This window comes from Schistocerca serialis, chromosome 3 (genome assembly GCF_023864345.2).
Source record: "Schistocerca serialis cubense isolate TAMUIC-IGC-003099 chromosome 3, iqSchSeri2.2, whole genome shotgun sequence".
Lineage (NCBI taxonomy): Eukaryota > Metazoa > Arthropoda > Insecta > Orthoptera > Acrididae > Schistocerca > Schistocerca serialis.
This window is the reverse complement of record NC_064640.1, coordinates 361,687,653-361,704,063: the sequence shown is the minus strand read 5'-3', so window position 1 is coordinate 361,704,063 and position 16,411 is coordinate 361,687,653. Positions and strand designations below refer to the sequence as shown.

The window sequence follows — 16,411 nt, the reverse complement described above, 5'->3', positions numbered from 1 at the left end:
TATGAAGTTTCATGTAGAAGAAGTTACTGATATAAGCAATAAATTATTATTACGTATTCTAAGTCACATTATTAATATGTAGAAATACATTATCCCATAATTAATTCCAAACTAGGAAATAGTAAGGAAATGCATGATCAACTGATTATTACGAGATTAAAAACCTATACTCACTGAAAAAACTGTAAGTAAAATAGACAACAGATCCACTGACTTTAAGAAAATTTCATGTTTCTGGACTTTTCCATTAGAAGATAAAGAGAGAAGAAGAAAGAGAAAAGTATAAGGAAATCAGTAAAGTAACTCATGTCCAGAATTAAGAGAGGTATTGAAGTTCCATAGAGCACAGTTTCAACTTTGTCATTTCACTGTGTGACGAATGTAGTTGAAAAATCCAGAAAGTTATTGAAAATATTGAAAAATTCAACAAAACACTAAAATAATACAACAGATTAATCTGTTACCTCCCTCCCTCTTACCTATCGTAAAGTAGTAACTTAGACCACCACACAGGATTTTAAAACCTCCATCAGGCTTCCAGAAGAAATTTTCATTATGCAGCGGAATGCGCAGTGTTATGAAACTTTGTGGCAGATTACAAATTGTGTGCCAGACTGGGACTCAAACCTGGGACCTTTGCCTTTCACAAGCAAGTGCTCTGCCAACTGAGCTACTTGAGCACAACTCAGGATCTGCCAGTACCTCATCTGCTACCATCTCCTGCATAAGTTGCAGGATTAGCACTCCCGGAAGAAAGGATTATACAGAGACATAGCTTAACCACACCATGGCAAATTGTGTGCAGAATAAATTTTCACTCTGTAGCACTGTGTGCACTGTTATGAAACTCCTTGGCAGATTACAATAAGACTAAGTGGAGACTGGGACTCGGTTCTGTTTGTAGAGCACTGGCACATGAAAGGCGAAGGTCCTAGGTTCGAGTCCTGGTCCAGCACACAGTTTTACTCTGCCAGGAAGATCCATGAGGCACGTCTTACCACATAAGATATGCAAAAAAAAAAAATTATTTGGATGTAATGACAGCTCCTTGTTACTATATGAAAAGCAGTGAATTAAAATGTGGTTCACTGTGACTGATATATCGTGATACACGCATATGGAATGATTTACCTACAACAGAAGCCCACCTCATATTGAAGGTTCTTTTCCTCATGCCACACCTCATTAAGAGTGATTTCACTGGATCTGAAAAACTGGTACGAACTTTGCCAGAGACAGGCAGCTGCTTTAATTGCCATTTTGCATCTAATTCAGATATTTTACCATAGATCTTTCTCCTCAATTAGCAAGTAATATTATGCAGGAAAAAAGCATTTTATGCACTGTGCACCGTTGTTCTTACTTCCTATATATCCTGCTAACAAGAAACTGTTTTTTCTTTTCCACTGTGAAGGAGGGGATGTCCTGCACAAACTCAGCCCTTTTACCCACTACATAAATAATGGAGCAATCAGTTAATTCAAACATCTAAAGAAATTATTTTTTCAATGAAGTTTCGTCATCTTTAGTGATTCTCTGTTATTGTACTAGAACAGGGTGGCAGCTCAAACATGGGACAAATAATAAAATAAGATAAAAGAATTCTTTGGGTAATTCCAGATTGATGATGTCATAAGAAGCATCTGATAAATTAACAGACTGGGGTAGGTTATCTCACATTACAATAATGCCTCTTTTTTCTCATGGTTGAAAGATACTAGCCAATAAGTAGTAGTTTAACCTGGGTTTTTTAAATATTGATAATTTACATGGAATAATATTCATATAATTAACAAACTTTGAAGAATTAAGCATTTTAAAATTTGTGATTTATGAAGCTCAATGAAATTAAATTACAATCTATGTTAAAAACATAGAATTCCAAGAGATTTTTAAGAAATGCCCTCAGATTTCCACATAAAATCTCAATTTCCCGAGAATTCCCAGGTTTTCCAGAAAATTGCCCCTCCTGAAGAAAGGAAGTCAGTTTGACTGAAATTTATAGAAGGAAACTAGAAAAGGATGGAAAGCAAACAGAACTATGACTAGGTTTAGATGCAGCAATAAAACTGTTGTAATTATACATTAGAGGTAAAAACTGTGAGCTAAATGAGGATTCAAATCTGAAGAAGCTGTGAAGCAAGCCTTGCTTTGTTGCCAGCCTTATTAATCATGGTGTGTGCATGTATTACTTCCAGATGACTGGACTGTGTCAGCTGATAATATACTCTAATATAACAAAATCATCTTTGAACCACAATTATTTCTATTGAGACACTACAATTACAGTCCTTGCCTGAAGTTCCTTTACATCTGGAAATGAAGTGTTCTGCAATAAAGTAAGAGCAGGAACTTCACAGAAGTTTCAAAATCAAGAATAATGCCCATCAGGTACAACCCCAATAAATTAAAATACTGTCAAAAAAGTTACAATTTCCCCATCAAAATTACTGATAAAAGATAAAAGCCTGCCTTTCCAGCTATTCCTTCATTCACTTAAGAGTTGACTGAAGCTGTAATTAACAAAAGATGTGGGTGTATCACACAAATAATAATTCACCATTGATCAAGCATCTTTCTTATGCAACCTCTCAACACAATACGCAAATTGTATAGGGGAGTTTAACCCCACCCTCCCTCCCCCTCTCTCTCTCTCTCTCTCTCTCTCTCTCTCTCTCTCTCTCTCTTTGTGTGTGTGTGTGTGTGTGTGTGTGTGTGTGTGTGTGTGTGTGTGTGTTTCTCACAGACAAAATTAGCTTAGGAGGATCTGATGAGTAAATGTCAATGTTACAAATGCTATATATACCAAAGGTATTTTATTGTGGAATTGTCACACATGCAATGTGGCCTTGTGTTCAAATGTGAAGAAGGGTTTTTTGGGCAACATTACCACAAGAAGTCAAGAACACTCAATTCCTTAGTACAATTCCCAGCTGGGTTGGAGATTTTCTCCACTCGTGGACTAGGGGTCATCACCATCATTTCATCCCATCACCGGCACGCGAGTTGCCCAATGTGGCATTGACTGAAATAGGACTTGCACTCGGCGGCCGAACTTTCTCAGATGGGGCCTCCCAGCTGGCAATGCCATACGATTATTCAGTTCCTTAGTACAAAAGTACCTTGAGTTAATCTGCTTTTGCCTTAAACTTTTTCAAATATATTGTGGTAGTCGTCGAATGATTATCCAAAGTGGAACTCTTACTTGGACCTACAGATTTATTTCATAACTTTCCAGATTTTTGTTCTCCTGACAGGAAAGTATATGACATTCTCTGTTGATTTTACCCTTAAGTTGCCTGTACATGCCTGCAGAATGGCATTTCTTTGTCCACTATGAACAGGCTGCTTTTGAAGCTGGTCCTAAGACTTTGGCATGGATAATTCTGTGGCTCTGTGGAAAACACTATTAACATAATTCACCACTTCCACATTTACACCACAGCATTCAAACAAATACAACACTATGCACTACATCAAAATGAATCATGTCCACAACAAAAGATGTGGAGATCAGATCAATGACTCTTGATGAGTGTCACTCATTAAATGGCACATAAGATGGATGTTTATGTGAGGACAAAGCTGCTCACAAAGGGAGGGGCTCGCAAAGCTTCACATGTTATGTAGCTCAACAAGTGGAAGAAACAGTTGAACATATGCAATTTATATATACTTCACAACCACACCTATGGATTCTGGTACGGGATCCTTTTCCGTGTCCAGTCAGGAATAGTGGGTAAAAACTTAGTCTGTTTCCTTGTGAACTTGAATTTCTCTAATTTTATTTTTGTGAGATATATGTACGAGAGGAAATATAGTCACTGAATCTTCTAAGAACGTGCTCTTTGGGGTTAAACACATTTCCTACTGAGTCTTACAGTGTAACTCAAGTCTGCCATATGCCTTTTCTGCAATTAATCTTACATCATTATTTGAATTTATCTGTATGCATATTACAGGTCTTTAATCGATGTGACTGTTTCTAGTGATTATTTGGCAATTTGTATAATCAAATAATAACAAGTCTTTTCACCTATTTAGGTACAAAACTATTTATGTTGAGGATGTCGGCAATCCCAGCACCAAGAGTGGATCCCCTGCAGCTCTTCCCGTATTTTACTGCAATGTTCTATGGATGTGCCTTCTCTGTATACAACAGCATCATCCATGAACAGCCTTACAGAGTTTCAGATGTTACCCACTAGGCAATTGTGAAAAGTAATGGTCCTGTAACTGTCCCTTTGAACATGCTCCAACCTAGTGTTACATCTCTGTTAAGAAAATAGTCTTGATCATCTGTTGACAATGACATGCTGTGTTTTATTTGTTAGGAACTCTTCAATTCAATCACAAAACTGGCCCGATATTTTGTAAGCTTTTACTCTGTTCACTGAGCAACAGAGCAAACTGTATCAAATACATTTCGGAAATCAAGGAACATGGCATGAACTTGGGTTCTGGTGTCTATTGCCTTCTGGGTTTTGCGGACAAACAGGCATGATGGCTTTCACACGATCGTTCTTTGTGTAATCCATGACAATTTTTTATCATGTTTCAGAAACATGTTAAAAAATTATACAACAAATTCACATATACAATATAGGTCTACAGTTCCGTTCACATACTCTTCTCAGAAATAGGCATGCCCTGTGCCTTTGTGCAGTCACCTGTAATGTCTCATTCCTCCAGCAACTAAGACAGACTCGTACAGGTACTCCATCAGATCCAGTCACTTTTCCTCTGTTGATTAATTTAGGTAACTCTCTTCCAAAATCACTTTATCTCAATATCCGTCATTCTCGTGCTCGTGTGAACTGAAAGGAGGAATCAAGATAAAATGTTCCTAGGCACACCAATTTTGAAAAACAGAAGTTAGCACTTTGGCCTTCTCTGTATCATCTTCTGTTCTGGTACCACTATGTAACTGAGTAGTTAACTTCATCTGCTTAACTAATGCAATGTTCATCAAAAACTCTTAGACTTTTCTGTGAAATTGGGAGATGAAAAAATATTACTTTTGAATCCGTAGATTGCTTCACACATAGCAAGCCTTACATTCCTTTAGGGTTAGCCAGATTTTCGTTTGTCTACAAGTCTTTGACTATGTTTATATTGGTAGTGAAGCTATCTTTGTTTCTGAAGCAGCTTTCTAAAGCAGCTGATGAAGCACCACAGATCTTTCCCATCACCCACAATTTTGCTCGGCTGATACCTGTCTAAGGAGTATTGTAGAATACTCAAATTTTGAATATTTATATTTAGCACTTTCAATTTAGAATGGCATGTATAGGCAAGAACAATGAACACATCATCATATTCAGTGAAACAACTGCTTGCAATTGTAAGTGGTACTGGTGAACAGTGAAATGTGGTGATGACAAACAGACCTCTACTCCAATTGATACCAAGTCAGTTGTTCTTGTTGAGACTGTAGTCCCTTACCAAAGATATATTAGCTTTTTAAACTGTATTTGTTGCAGGCACAAGCAAGAGTGTAGCTTTGAGGCTCAGTGGATAAGTCGTCATGGAATGCAGGCTTTCATGCCTCATATTTGGTTTATGGGCATAAGGCCTCAGTCTAAGGCAAAGTTTTCAGCTTAACATTTCATCTTCCAATGCTGGAGACATCATTAGAGGTTTTTAACAACTCTGAAAGCAGTTAAAAGTCCCAAACAAGCTCAGCAGGTCGAACTGTTTATATGTATACAAGAAATGGTTCATTTGTGATGTCATCAGACATCTGCCTGGGACAAGGGAACCACCAAATTCATTCATCTGATACTGTGGTTTTAGCAAGACCCAATCATTCCTATGCTAAGAAGTGCAGAGAAGCCATAGAAATTCAAAAGCACAAAAAAACTCTAAAAGAAAAGAAGGACAGAAGTTATCTATGTCGTGGGCCTTAGTGCTAAATGAAACAAACAGTGCTAACTCTTCCCCACTAAAAGCTCCAAAACTTAACATTTGCACGACTTCATGATCTTAGGCAGTAGTCTGATAACATCAGTAACTGACCATTGAATGGATACATATTAATGGTTCAGCTCGTTGAGCTTGTTCGAGACTGGAACTGCTTTCTGAGTTGTTAAAGCCTCTGATGATGTCTCCAGCATTGGAAAACAAAACATCAGGCAGATAATTATGCCATGGGAATGGCCTTATGCCCATAAAACAAGTATCAGCAATAATGAAATGGGTATGAGCCAGGTTCCATATCTAATGACCTGGGTTCAATCCCAGGTTGGTCCTCGGATTTTTTTGCCACTTATTGCTTCTTTCTCCTTTGGCAATAGTTGTTAGATGTGAAAAATGTCAAGCTGTACTGTGGTTCTGAGAGCGCATTAAACTGTAGGCCATCATGTAACTGGCTAGGCAAAACAGGCTAAAGGTTGGAGGAAGACAAGTGAAAATCTCTCCCCATAGGACTATTACAAAAAACTGTGGCGTTCCATTCGAACTTTGGTTTGATGACAGCTTTACTTACGCACAGGTTATTATACTAAGGCAAAATGCTGTCATTTCACACAGATACCTTGCTGAACATTACTTTATAAGCTATTGCTTATGAGTCTAGCTGACCCACAACATGCACTTACAAATGCCACTTAGCTGTTACACTTAGAAGCACAAGGTAATCACTGTAATACTACCATTCATCCATTTTGAGATACTCAGATTTACAACAGGCATTTTCTTAATTCAGGAAAATTGTGTAGCAAAAAGTGAGTGATGCATTACCTTGAAGGACTACTATGCTTCACAGGAGATATTCACACAATGACATACAGCGCACTATTTCTTTCTTCCTGCCATAGTATAGAAAATGGGTAACTGTACAAGCAACTGACAAAAACCTGTAAATGGAGAATGATATCCCTCTCTTGTGCACAGGCGTTCTTTATTCATTGTAGGTCGTTTCGCTAATATCTTGAAGGCCACATGGGACTCAGAATGCATTATCACACTTCATGGTGATCAAATCTGACTTTGAAATCAACAAATGGAAACTCCAGGTTGGATTATCAACAATATTAGGAAAAGGATAGATTGCTACTCACCATATAAATGACCCATTGAGTAGCAGACAGGTACAATGAAAGGAAACTGACTTTGATATGTTCATACATTATCGATACACCAAAATCCATCTTTTTGCCGTTTCTCTATGATCTTTGTATAATTGTAGACTCCTGTAAATACTATTTCTGCTATTCTCCAAATAGTTTTGAGGTAATATTTATAATGTGTTCACATGTGATAAACATCTTACTACCGTTATGCTATAGGAAATTCTCCAGCATAGTCTTTTTTGGGATGGGTTGTAACTGTTGAGACATACTGACTTGACATGGAAGATTTTAGATTTCTTTCATAAATTTTTGACTACAAGTATCCAGTATAAAGTATACCTTTTAGGGACGATAGTGAAGAATGATACATTTCGATCAGTGATACTATGCAGCATGGTCATTACAATGCTATACAAACACATACATTTTAATTATCAAAGTATTGAGACCCTATGGAATATGAGATTTTTGGGCGGGTATGTTGTTGTTATTAATGTCTTCCAGAAAGTGAAAATATATCAAGATCCAGATTTCAATAAGTTATAGTGGACAATAAAGGGAATTTTCTGACATACATAAGTAAATTTTAACATTTATACAGCCAAACTGTGATACAGATTTTAATTTTTTGCTTTTCAATGGTAGTCTACTACACACTTTTTCTGTGGCATTGCGAACAACCTTCGAAGAAGACTTCAACAGCCAAACAAGTATGGAACTTGATTAAACAGTAACGAGACAACAGTACCGCAAACCATTGCCCTTCCTTCATGACACCAAGGTCCCACAAACATATGTCCTTCTACAGTACCAATGGCAAGCAAACATTTAACTCAGGTGAAGTTTGAGTGTTTACCTGACCAATCGAAGGCCAACGGTTCATGTGTCACTTTAGTGGTGATCGGACTACTTACTCACGAAACTCCTCAAACTTTCACTACGTATAAAGCAGTTGTAAAACTGGAAATGGTTTACGTTTATAGCAGATCTTGTCAAATTGTTGGAGTAGCACTGGGGCTGGATGCTGAAAGGTATTATGATTGCACCAAGCACCCACAATCTGTCTTAGCAAATATTATAAAAAGAATTCCAAAAAACTGGAAATGTTGGAAAAGAAAACAGCAACTGCTGAGAGAAAATGTAACTAACTTTTCAACAGCAGTAACAGACAATCCACGTCACTATGAGACAACTTGTGTGTGCGAGTGGGATCAGCCCAAGGAGTATTCCACAAATAACTTAGACCAGTGGATTTTATCTTTATCACATTGCATATCATTAACAGCTTCGTGGCAATGTCTTTCAAAATCAGTTACAGTTCTCTGAATGGCTTGTACAAAAGCGGCAAAGGGACATGGTATTTCTATGTAAGATTTTGTATAGAGATTTTCACTTACAAACCACAGGCAAATCAATCTTCAAAATGTGTACTACAGGCCACCTGAAAGCCCACCCAAGGTGAGAGAAATTGATAATCAATGACATTGGTCTGTCAATATATGGTGTGAGCTTTTCATGTCATTGGTCATTGCTTTATTGCTGGGATTCTAAATAGACACAAGTATCTACAGCTTCTACTACATGTGCTGCTGCAGTTACCAGGAAACACCCTATTGGACAGCAGGCAATCCAAGTGACACAAACATGACAGATGACTCACCAGTGCTGCACAGCATAGTTAAATATAAAATACTGTATGCATGAAAAATAAACTTAAGAAATCAAGTAAATGGTGAGCATGTTGCCACATTTTCCACTGAGCAGGTGTACTATAATTCTAACACTGACTCATTCCATATCATAGCAAGAGTTTGTAATTATGATCCATGGAACATGCAACCCACACTTAATTTTTCTGTTTGTTATACATATTATTATGTTATCTGCAAGCATGAAGTATCAAATTGACTATACATACTATAAGCTAACATGTATACTATCATATCCAAGTTAACAGTTATCCTTGTCAAGAAAATTTACATCAAAATGTGAAAGAAATCACCCGTCACAAGTCAGCATGTATATGCACTGCACCACAAATTTATCAAAAACAAATGTACATTAAATTTCTCAGCCAGCATAGTAAAATTTATAATGTTAATAAAATGAAAATGAGACAACATTCTAAAACCTGGTCTGTGCACAGTAGACATGATACATTTATATAAAATAGTTTCTGTACTGTTGTAATATGTTCTCCACCACATAACAACGGCAATGGGTCTAACCTTAATCGATAGTTATATTACAAAGATGCGGATTTCAAAGACGTTTCTGTCTCATGATTGTAATATGATGTCTGCCACAGAACCCAACGCATGGTGTTTTCCGGTAAGTTGCATTTCATGAGAGAATGAATGTGTCACAATTCAGGTTTACCTTAATATCTGATAAAAACCACTCTCTCTCTCAATATGCAAGTTACTTAAAACATTGGAAGGCTCTCTGATAGCAGTCATATTACAGTTGACAGGCAACATCTTCTGCATGTTTGTAATGCTGTTATTATCATGTTTAACACAGAAGCCTATTTGCAAATGTCAGATCCATTGATATATGTTGTACAACTGTGACAGATACTACTTGATATGTGATGTAGAAAACATATGACAGTAGTAAATTAAGGTATTAAATGATTTTATATAAATATAAATGTCTATTGTGTACAGTTTTAGATGAGCGTTTCAGTCTCCATTTTATCATCATTATGGATCGTACAGTACTAGCTGAGGGATTTAATGCATGTTTGTTTATGTACATATGTGGTGAAGTGCATACAAAAGCCAGTCTCTTAAATTGTGGTTTCTTTCAGGTTTTCATGTAAATTTTATCGACAAAGACAACGGTTAATTTGGAAATGATGTTTTAAGTGTTAACCTATCCTACCAAGATGTTTCTATTATAATGTTTTTTTATGTGAGTACCTATATGCAACTTCCTGCACATTATTGTTATGATTCATGTAGAAATAATTTTGAATTTCCATCATTTCTTGTGGTATTCTTCCTGTTATGTAGGACAACTTGAAAATGGTATTTCCTACCACAACTAAAAGATTTTAGGTCTGATTCCTGGTCAATGCAAGGATTTTTTCTAGCATTAAATAACACTTAAGTCTGGCAGTCCTTCATGTATGTCAGTAATGGAACATTGTAAAACAGTTAGTATGCCTTATGAAACTACAGGGTGAATTCATGTTTGAATAAGTGCACTCACAGAAGAAAAAAGAAAGAACCTCACAACGGGGCATGCTTTAGGTGTTTTGCAGATTTAAAATTACTTAACTATTGAATGACAGGACCTACTAGTTTATAAGTTATAGCCTTCTATAAAAATGACAATAATCCCAATTTCAAAGGAAGATAAACAGCCACTAACATAAGACTATGAGGTGGGGCAATAATAGTGATACTAGCCACAACTACACAACTTTGGGCTCAAAATAAAACTTGTGGGGGAAAAAAAGGAAAAGAAAAAAGGGTGCCTAATCAAACAACAACTCTGAAAAGTAAGCAAAAGTGAATCCTCCTTCACATTACCTGTCCATCTTATTCCACAGAAGGATTTGTGTCTAGACAGAAGGAGCAGCACGAGTAATACAGAAAAGAAACCCATTTCCTTTTCTCTGTAAGTCTATCTGTATAGAAGACGGTTGTGGGGTCTCAACCATTCAATATGAAATAAATCAAATCCCATCCAGCCATCTAAATTTCCAGTTTTATTTTATTTGTGCTACCAGTTTCAGTATTACATTACACCATCTTCAGCGAAATGTAATGCTGAAATGGGTAGCATAAATAAAACTAGAAATTTTGATGGCTGAAGGGGTTTTGATTTGACATTTTACATTTATTTTGGTTACTAAATGTAACTATGTCACAACAAATGTATAAAATGTTATTAAATTTAAACCCTTTTGCCATTTAATTACTTGTAAATGGCCAGCATGTAATTGCACATAACAACAAATCATGTATATGTAGCCAATTAACATGCTAAGTATGCACACAACAACAAACATCTAATTTCGTAAAATTAGTGTGTTCTTCGGTGGTTTCAAACTTCTACATCTGTCATATACGCATCTCCTATCAATGTATTAATTTTTTTCTTTAACAGGTTTTTTCCCTTACTCTAGAGAACTACTGTCACCACTTTTTTTAGCTGATTATTCTTCAAAAGAGGCTATCCTATTCAGTCATTACTATATCATGATATAAATTAATGTCTGCTTCACAGTCCAAATACCGATTGATCTCCGTTCCCGACTTATCCTCACCTAATCCTATCCTACTACGTTTTATATGTGTGTGTGTGGGAACTCCTTACAGGAGCCTCATTATGAAAACACATTGTTTAAAAGTAGAGTAAGTCAAGCATTTAGCGGCAAGCCTAATCCTTCTAGACCTGAAATTACTTCACCAGAAATAACAACATCCCCACACTTGGATAATATTATATGGCTGGTCTTGAATCAAGATATTATTACAATGGCTTATAAATCCAATACACTGATTTTAACTAAAAGCTACAAAATAGAAATAAAATTGAATAAAGAAGAGTAGGGTTAGTTTACACACACAAATTTAATATTAAGAGATGAGCATTAAACTAAGAATGTTTGATTAAGAGCTAAATATTAAGCAAAATTGGGGAAGTTACATAAACACTGCACATTAAAGACAGGAAAGGACAACTCATGCCCAAGTTTAAGTTAACAGAGATACAATTTAAAACAGTGTGCTGGGCCAAGATTCTGGGATCCACCCTGAGTTTCTTGGCAAGTGTACAACCAATCAAGCCATTCAAGCATAACATATGGACTAACTGAAAGTTCTAACTTCCCACAGACAACTGCTTCTTCCTTTCAAATTCTGGTTAGGCCAAGCTTCCCTGTATGTGCTTTACCTTGGAGGTTTTGATATCGTAATACTAGACAAGTTAAAACTTTCATTTAGTATTTGAGATATGCTTAAATGGCGTTAATTCAGAGAGCACGGAGTGCAAAACACCTGGTATCTGAATCTTTGTCTTGAGAATAGTTTTTTTACTTGAAGGTACACACTGTGCAGTTGAATAAAATGAATGAGTTCAACATTTATTACAGTAGGTAAAGTCAGCCTATTTCAGACATACTGTGTACAAAAAATAAAAACTGTCGTCTACCAACAGATTGGTTTGACCACCACAGTGCTCTACTAAGCACAGGCTCATTAGAGATGGTATAGTCACAGGGCACCTAAGTTCGGAACTTGTGTGAAATTTACATGCATTTGTCTCAACATACATTACTATAATTCTGGTTCTATCCAGATACAGCAATGAAACTTATTTCATTGAAAAGCTAATGAGTAGAGCTCTTCATTCATTTTTCAACACGGTGGGTTTCACATTGAAGGTCACTGACTTTATATCTTAAAACACCCCACCTTCAATTTTTAGGAAAAAAAAAAATGTATGTTACTATAAACACGGTACACCAAAGGCATCATGCCCAAAATTTTATCCTGTCAGCATCAGTACACTATTAAAATGCAGTAGGTAGTGCACAAACATGAAACATTTATTATTAAAAACTGCAACTCATAAGTAATATTGTACATAAATATAGTTTATATAATTGCAGTGGTAATGTGAACAATTTATGGTGTAACTTCAATGAAAAGGCGATATAAAGAGGTTGCATCTCGTTTCACAAGTCTCCAATTAAATTTTTTATGTTCATCATATCTAATGCAGGGTTAGTGTATGTCCTTGCAGTTGATGTCACATTCTTGTGAGAATGTCACATGCTCTGATAACACAACTGTCTTGTTTGGCAAGGAAGACAAATTATGGAGATGTTAAGCTAGCCTGTACATCATTTCTTCATTTGTAAGGCATATTCAACCCACCAATGACGTCATGCATACAGGCAAGAAATCCATGTGTCTGTTAACAGCATTTCATTTACCATAGCAACCACTGGCTATTTTATGCTCACTGAAGAAGCAGCGTATGCCTTTGTTTTCACTATACTTTTGTTATTACAGTAGATATTACACAATGAAACTTATGGGTTTCTAGAATCATCCTTGTATTCCTGAAACATTGCTTCAGCTTGGCAAAGTCTTCATCGTGATGGAAAACAGGTGTATAGTGAACAAAACATGAAAGAATATTTTCTTTGCACCACCGAAACAACTGCTGTGATGTCAAACCATGGATTCCATGAGGCTGCTTGAGGTTGGCAAGTGTGGATAATCTGTCCACAGTCCCTGCAACCCATCACAATGTTGTTCACCATGTGCTGTAGGAGGGGGGAAAATTGCCATTCTGCTGTAACATCAAAGTTTTCCTCACGGTAGAGCATATTCATGACCTTTTTTGTATTGGGCAACACATCCATTCAGAAAGTAATAAGCGTGCTTTGGAGCTGTAAAGTGACATTTTATGAAATTGGTGAAATTGTGCTAGAAAGAATACACACACACACTGTATTGTACGGAAGGCAGTCAGCTATTTCCACATATGAAACATGGTGTTAGTATTTGCAACTCTGTAGTAAGCTATGAATGGGTGAACTGTAACCTGTGAATTTTTCCAGTGAAACCCTGTCACTTCAAGGTGAATATGTAATTCTTGGCAAAATCACAAAAAAAACATTATATTAATTTACTTTAAGTTATTGTTTAGTGATTTTAAAGAAATGTAACTGCTGCTGGATAATAAATGAGTGTGTTACAAGCTGCCGTAAATTCAATGAAACCTTCTGTTGATTTGTTATAGTTTATAGCACTACCCTGCCTGTAGTTAACCAACACTTATATGTAAGTTTGTCAATCCAATTTGTACGAAACAGTTCATACAGATAAGTCAGTTTTGTTGCACTTGGATAATAGGGACTTGCACCTAACCAACACGCTGTTAAGTGCAGGACTGCACATATGATGGTAATGTGACACACACACACACACACACACACACACACACACACACACACACAGAGACAGACAGACAGACAGAGAGAGAGAGAGAGAGAGAGAGAGAAGGGGTCCCATACGCAAGAACACAGTGCTTGGGTCACAATTCACAAAGTTTTGAGAATTCAATATTTACATCTAGTGCAACACTAGCTGCTGGTGGTTATGCACTCCACTTCTACTTTCTTCCACAGACACACTATCTTTTCTTTCTGGCATCACATAGCTCACAGTAAAAATCATATACAGGTCAGTTTCCTCACACAATGTCTTACCCTGCTTTGGATTTGATGACACGAATATACCATGTCCTGCTACTATTTTGCTTTTGTACCATGCAATCTGAAGTGGAACATTTTTTCATAATTTTCCAGATACTTCAGCTCTTTCAAAGTACAGTAAAAAATTATATTTTGTCGCACATAGAGTCTGAATTGTGAAACTTATCTTTCAGCTGGACTATGATTTCTCTGTCTCCATTTTTTTCATGCTCTTCTTTTTCCAGTTATGCCACATAAGTATGTTCCAACAGTGAGACAACCATCTCAATTTTTGCATAGTGTACCATATCTCGCACTGAAGCTTCTCTCTTCACAAGAGTGTCACATAAATACAAAAGTACATTATTTAAAGAATCCAGTGACAGAGCCAATTCTATTTAATCTTCTTTGGAAGACCCTAGCACAGCTAAGCCAACATCCTCAGGGGTTTATGAGTTTTGTGATATTTGCTTTCTACATTTGCTGCAAATTTTCCACCTAGCAATATAGCGCGGCAATTGTTTACCATCTTCTCCTGAACATTCCTCAAATTCTTCTGTACTCTTGCATGACCAGTTGCTTTAAATGGATTGATACACTACAATTTGACTTGAAACCAATTATTTTTACAAACTATTACTAAATACTACTTCACAGCAGATGTACACTGCATTTTGACTTAACTAGCAATACTTGCGAAGCAAGGTAATGATGACTGGCTGAAATAAAAGTCTCTCTGAATGGCTGTTTACAGCAAGAAATGTTAACCAATTGGACAAAATACTAGTGAATGCTGTTCTTAAAATAAAAAATGGATGCACAGCTGCTCACTCCATTTTGTTAGTGTAGGGGTGGAGATGAAATAAATTTTTGGGCATGATGCATGTGTTATCTTGATATTTACCATGCTTATAGTAACATATTGCACCAATACAACATACCTTTTCCAAAAAAAATTGAAGATGAGGTGTTTTGACATATTCAAGGTCAAACATCACAATCACTGACCCTTAATGTGAAAATTCTTAGAAACCCACCATGTTGCACGTCAATGTAAAGTTCTACTCATTAGCTATTCAATGACATCAGTTTCATTAATGTATCTGTATTAGGTACCAGAATTTTAACCATTTATGTTGAGAAAGATGCACATAAATTTCATACAATTTCTGAACTTTGCAGACCTGTAAGTTTTTTCACAATTGTCATCTACCTCTGCTGACAGGTAGTTTTTTATCTCTCATCTAGATCATTGAATGCACTCAAATTAAATTTATGAGTGATCTGTGTTGAGCACTGCGTTGAATTGATGTGGAACTGCCCAAAGGCGACTGAAGTAGTATATTACAGAACAGACCCTGGCACTGACAGAGAACTGAGCACTACAGCTTTTGGTTTTTAATTTAGCATTTACCAACCAAGCCATTGTACATTAAGTACAGTCATGAAACTTCCTGGCAGATTAAAACTGTGCGCCGGTCCCAGACTCGAACTCGGGACCTTTGCCTTTCGCGGGCAGTCATAATTGTAAACTGTTTCATGTAATTTAATTATAAAATATGTACATAAACACAACAAAATATTAATCCAAATCATATCAACTTTCAAAGTGTAGCTTGTTTGCATACTCTCACTCCAAATGGTGGGTCAACGGAGGCATCCGATCCCACCCGTCTGCTTTGACCCATGACATAAGAGTGTCATGGTGTGTGACGTCATTATGGTGTAAGGGTGTCGTGATGTGCGACGTCATTATGATGTGGAGTGCAGTTTATGAGTTGGTTGTGTTTGTAGATGTTGTCTTGTTATGATGGTGATGGTGTGTGTGTGTGTGTGTGTGTGTGTGTGTGTGTGTGTGTGTGTGTGTGAACGTTATGTGGTGTATTGGGTTCATTTGAGCTTTGGTGGTGGCAGTGTGCAGTTTTTCAGTGTGCCTGTACTGAAGAATTGAAGTTGATTTCAGTGAGTTATTAATTAATTGTTTTTTGTTTATGTGATTGCGTTGTCGATAGGAGATAGGTGTTATTAGTTTGCTGTTTGTCATGTGGTAAGGTGTTTAATTTATGGTGTGGGTTCTTTAGTTAGGTATGGGTACGACTATAAAATGACTTGAGGA

The 16,411-nt window shown here is 36.6% G+C and overlaps 1 protein-coding gene across 1 annotated transcript in view; it reads right to left on the bottom strand.

The window, feature by feature from the left end:
* LOC126470167 (protein jagunal) overlaps window positions 1-16,411 on the bottom strand; it is a 54,553-nt gene that overhangs the window by 32,252 nt on the left and 5,890 nt on the right. The window lies entirely within an intron of this gene.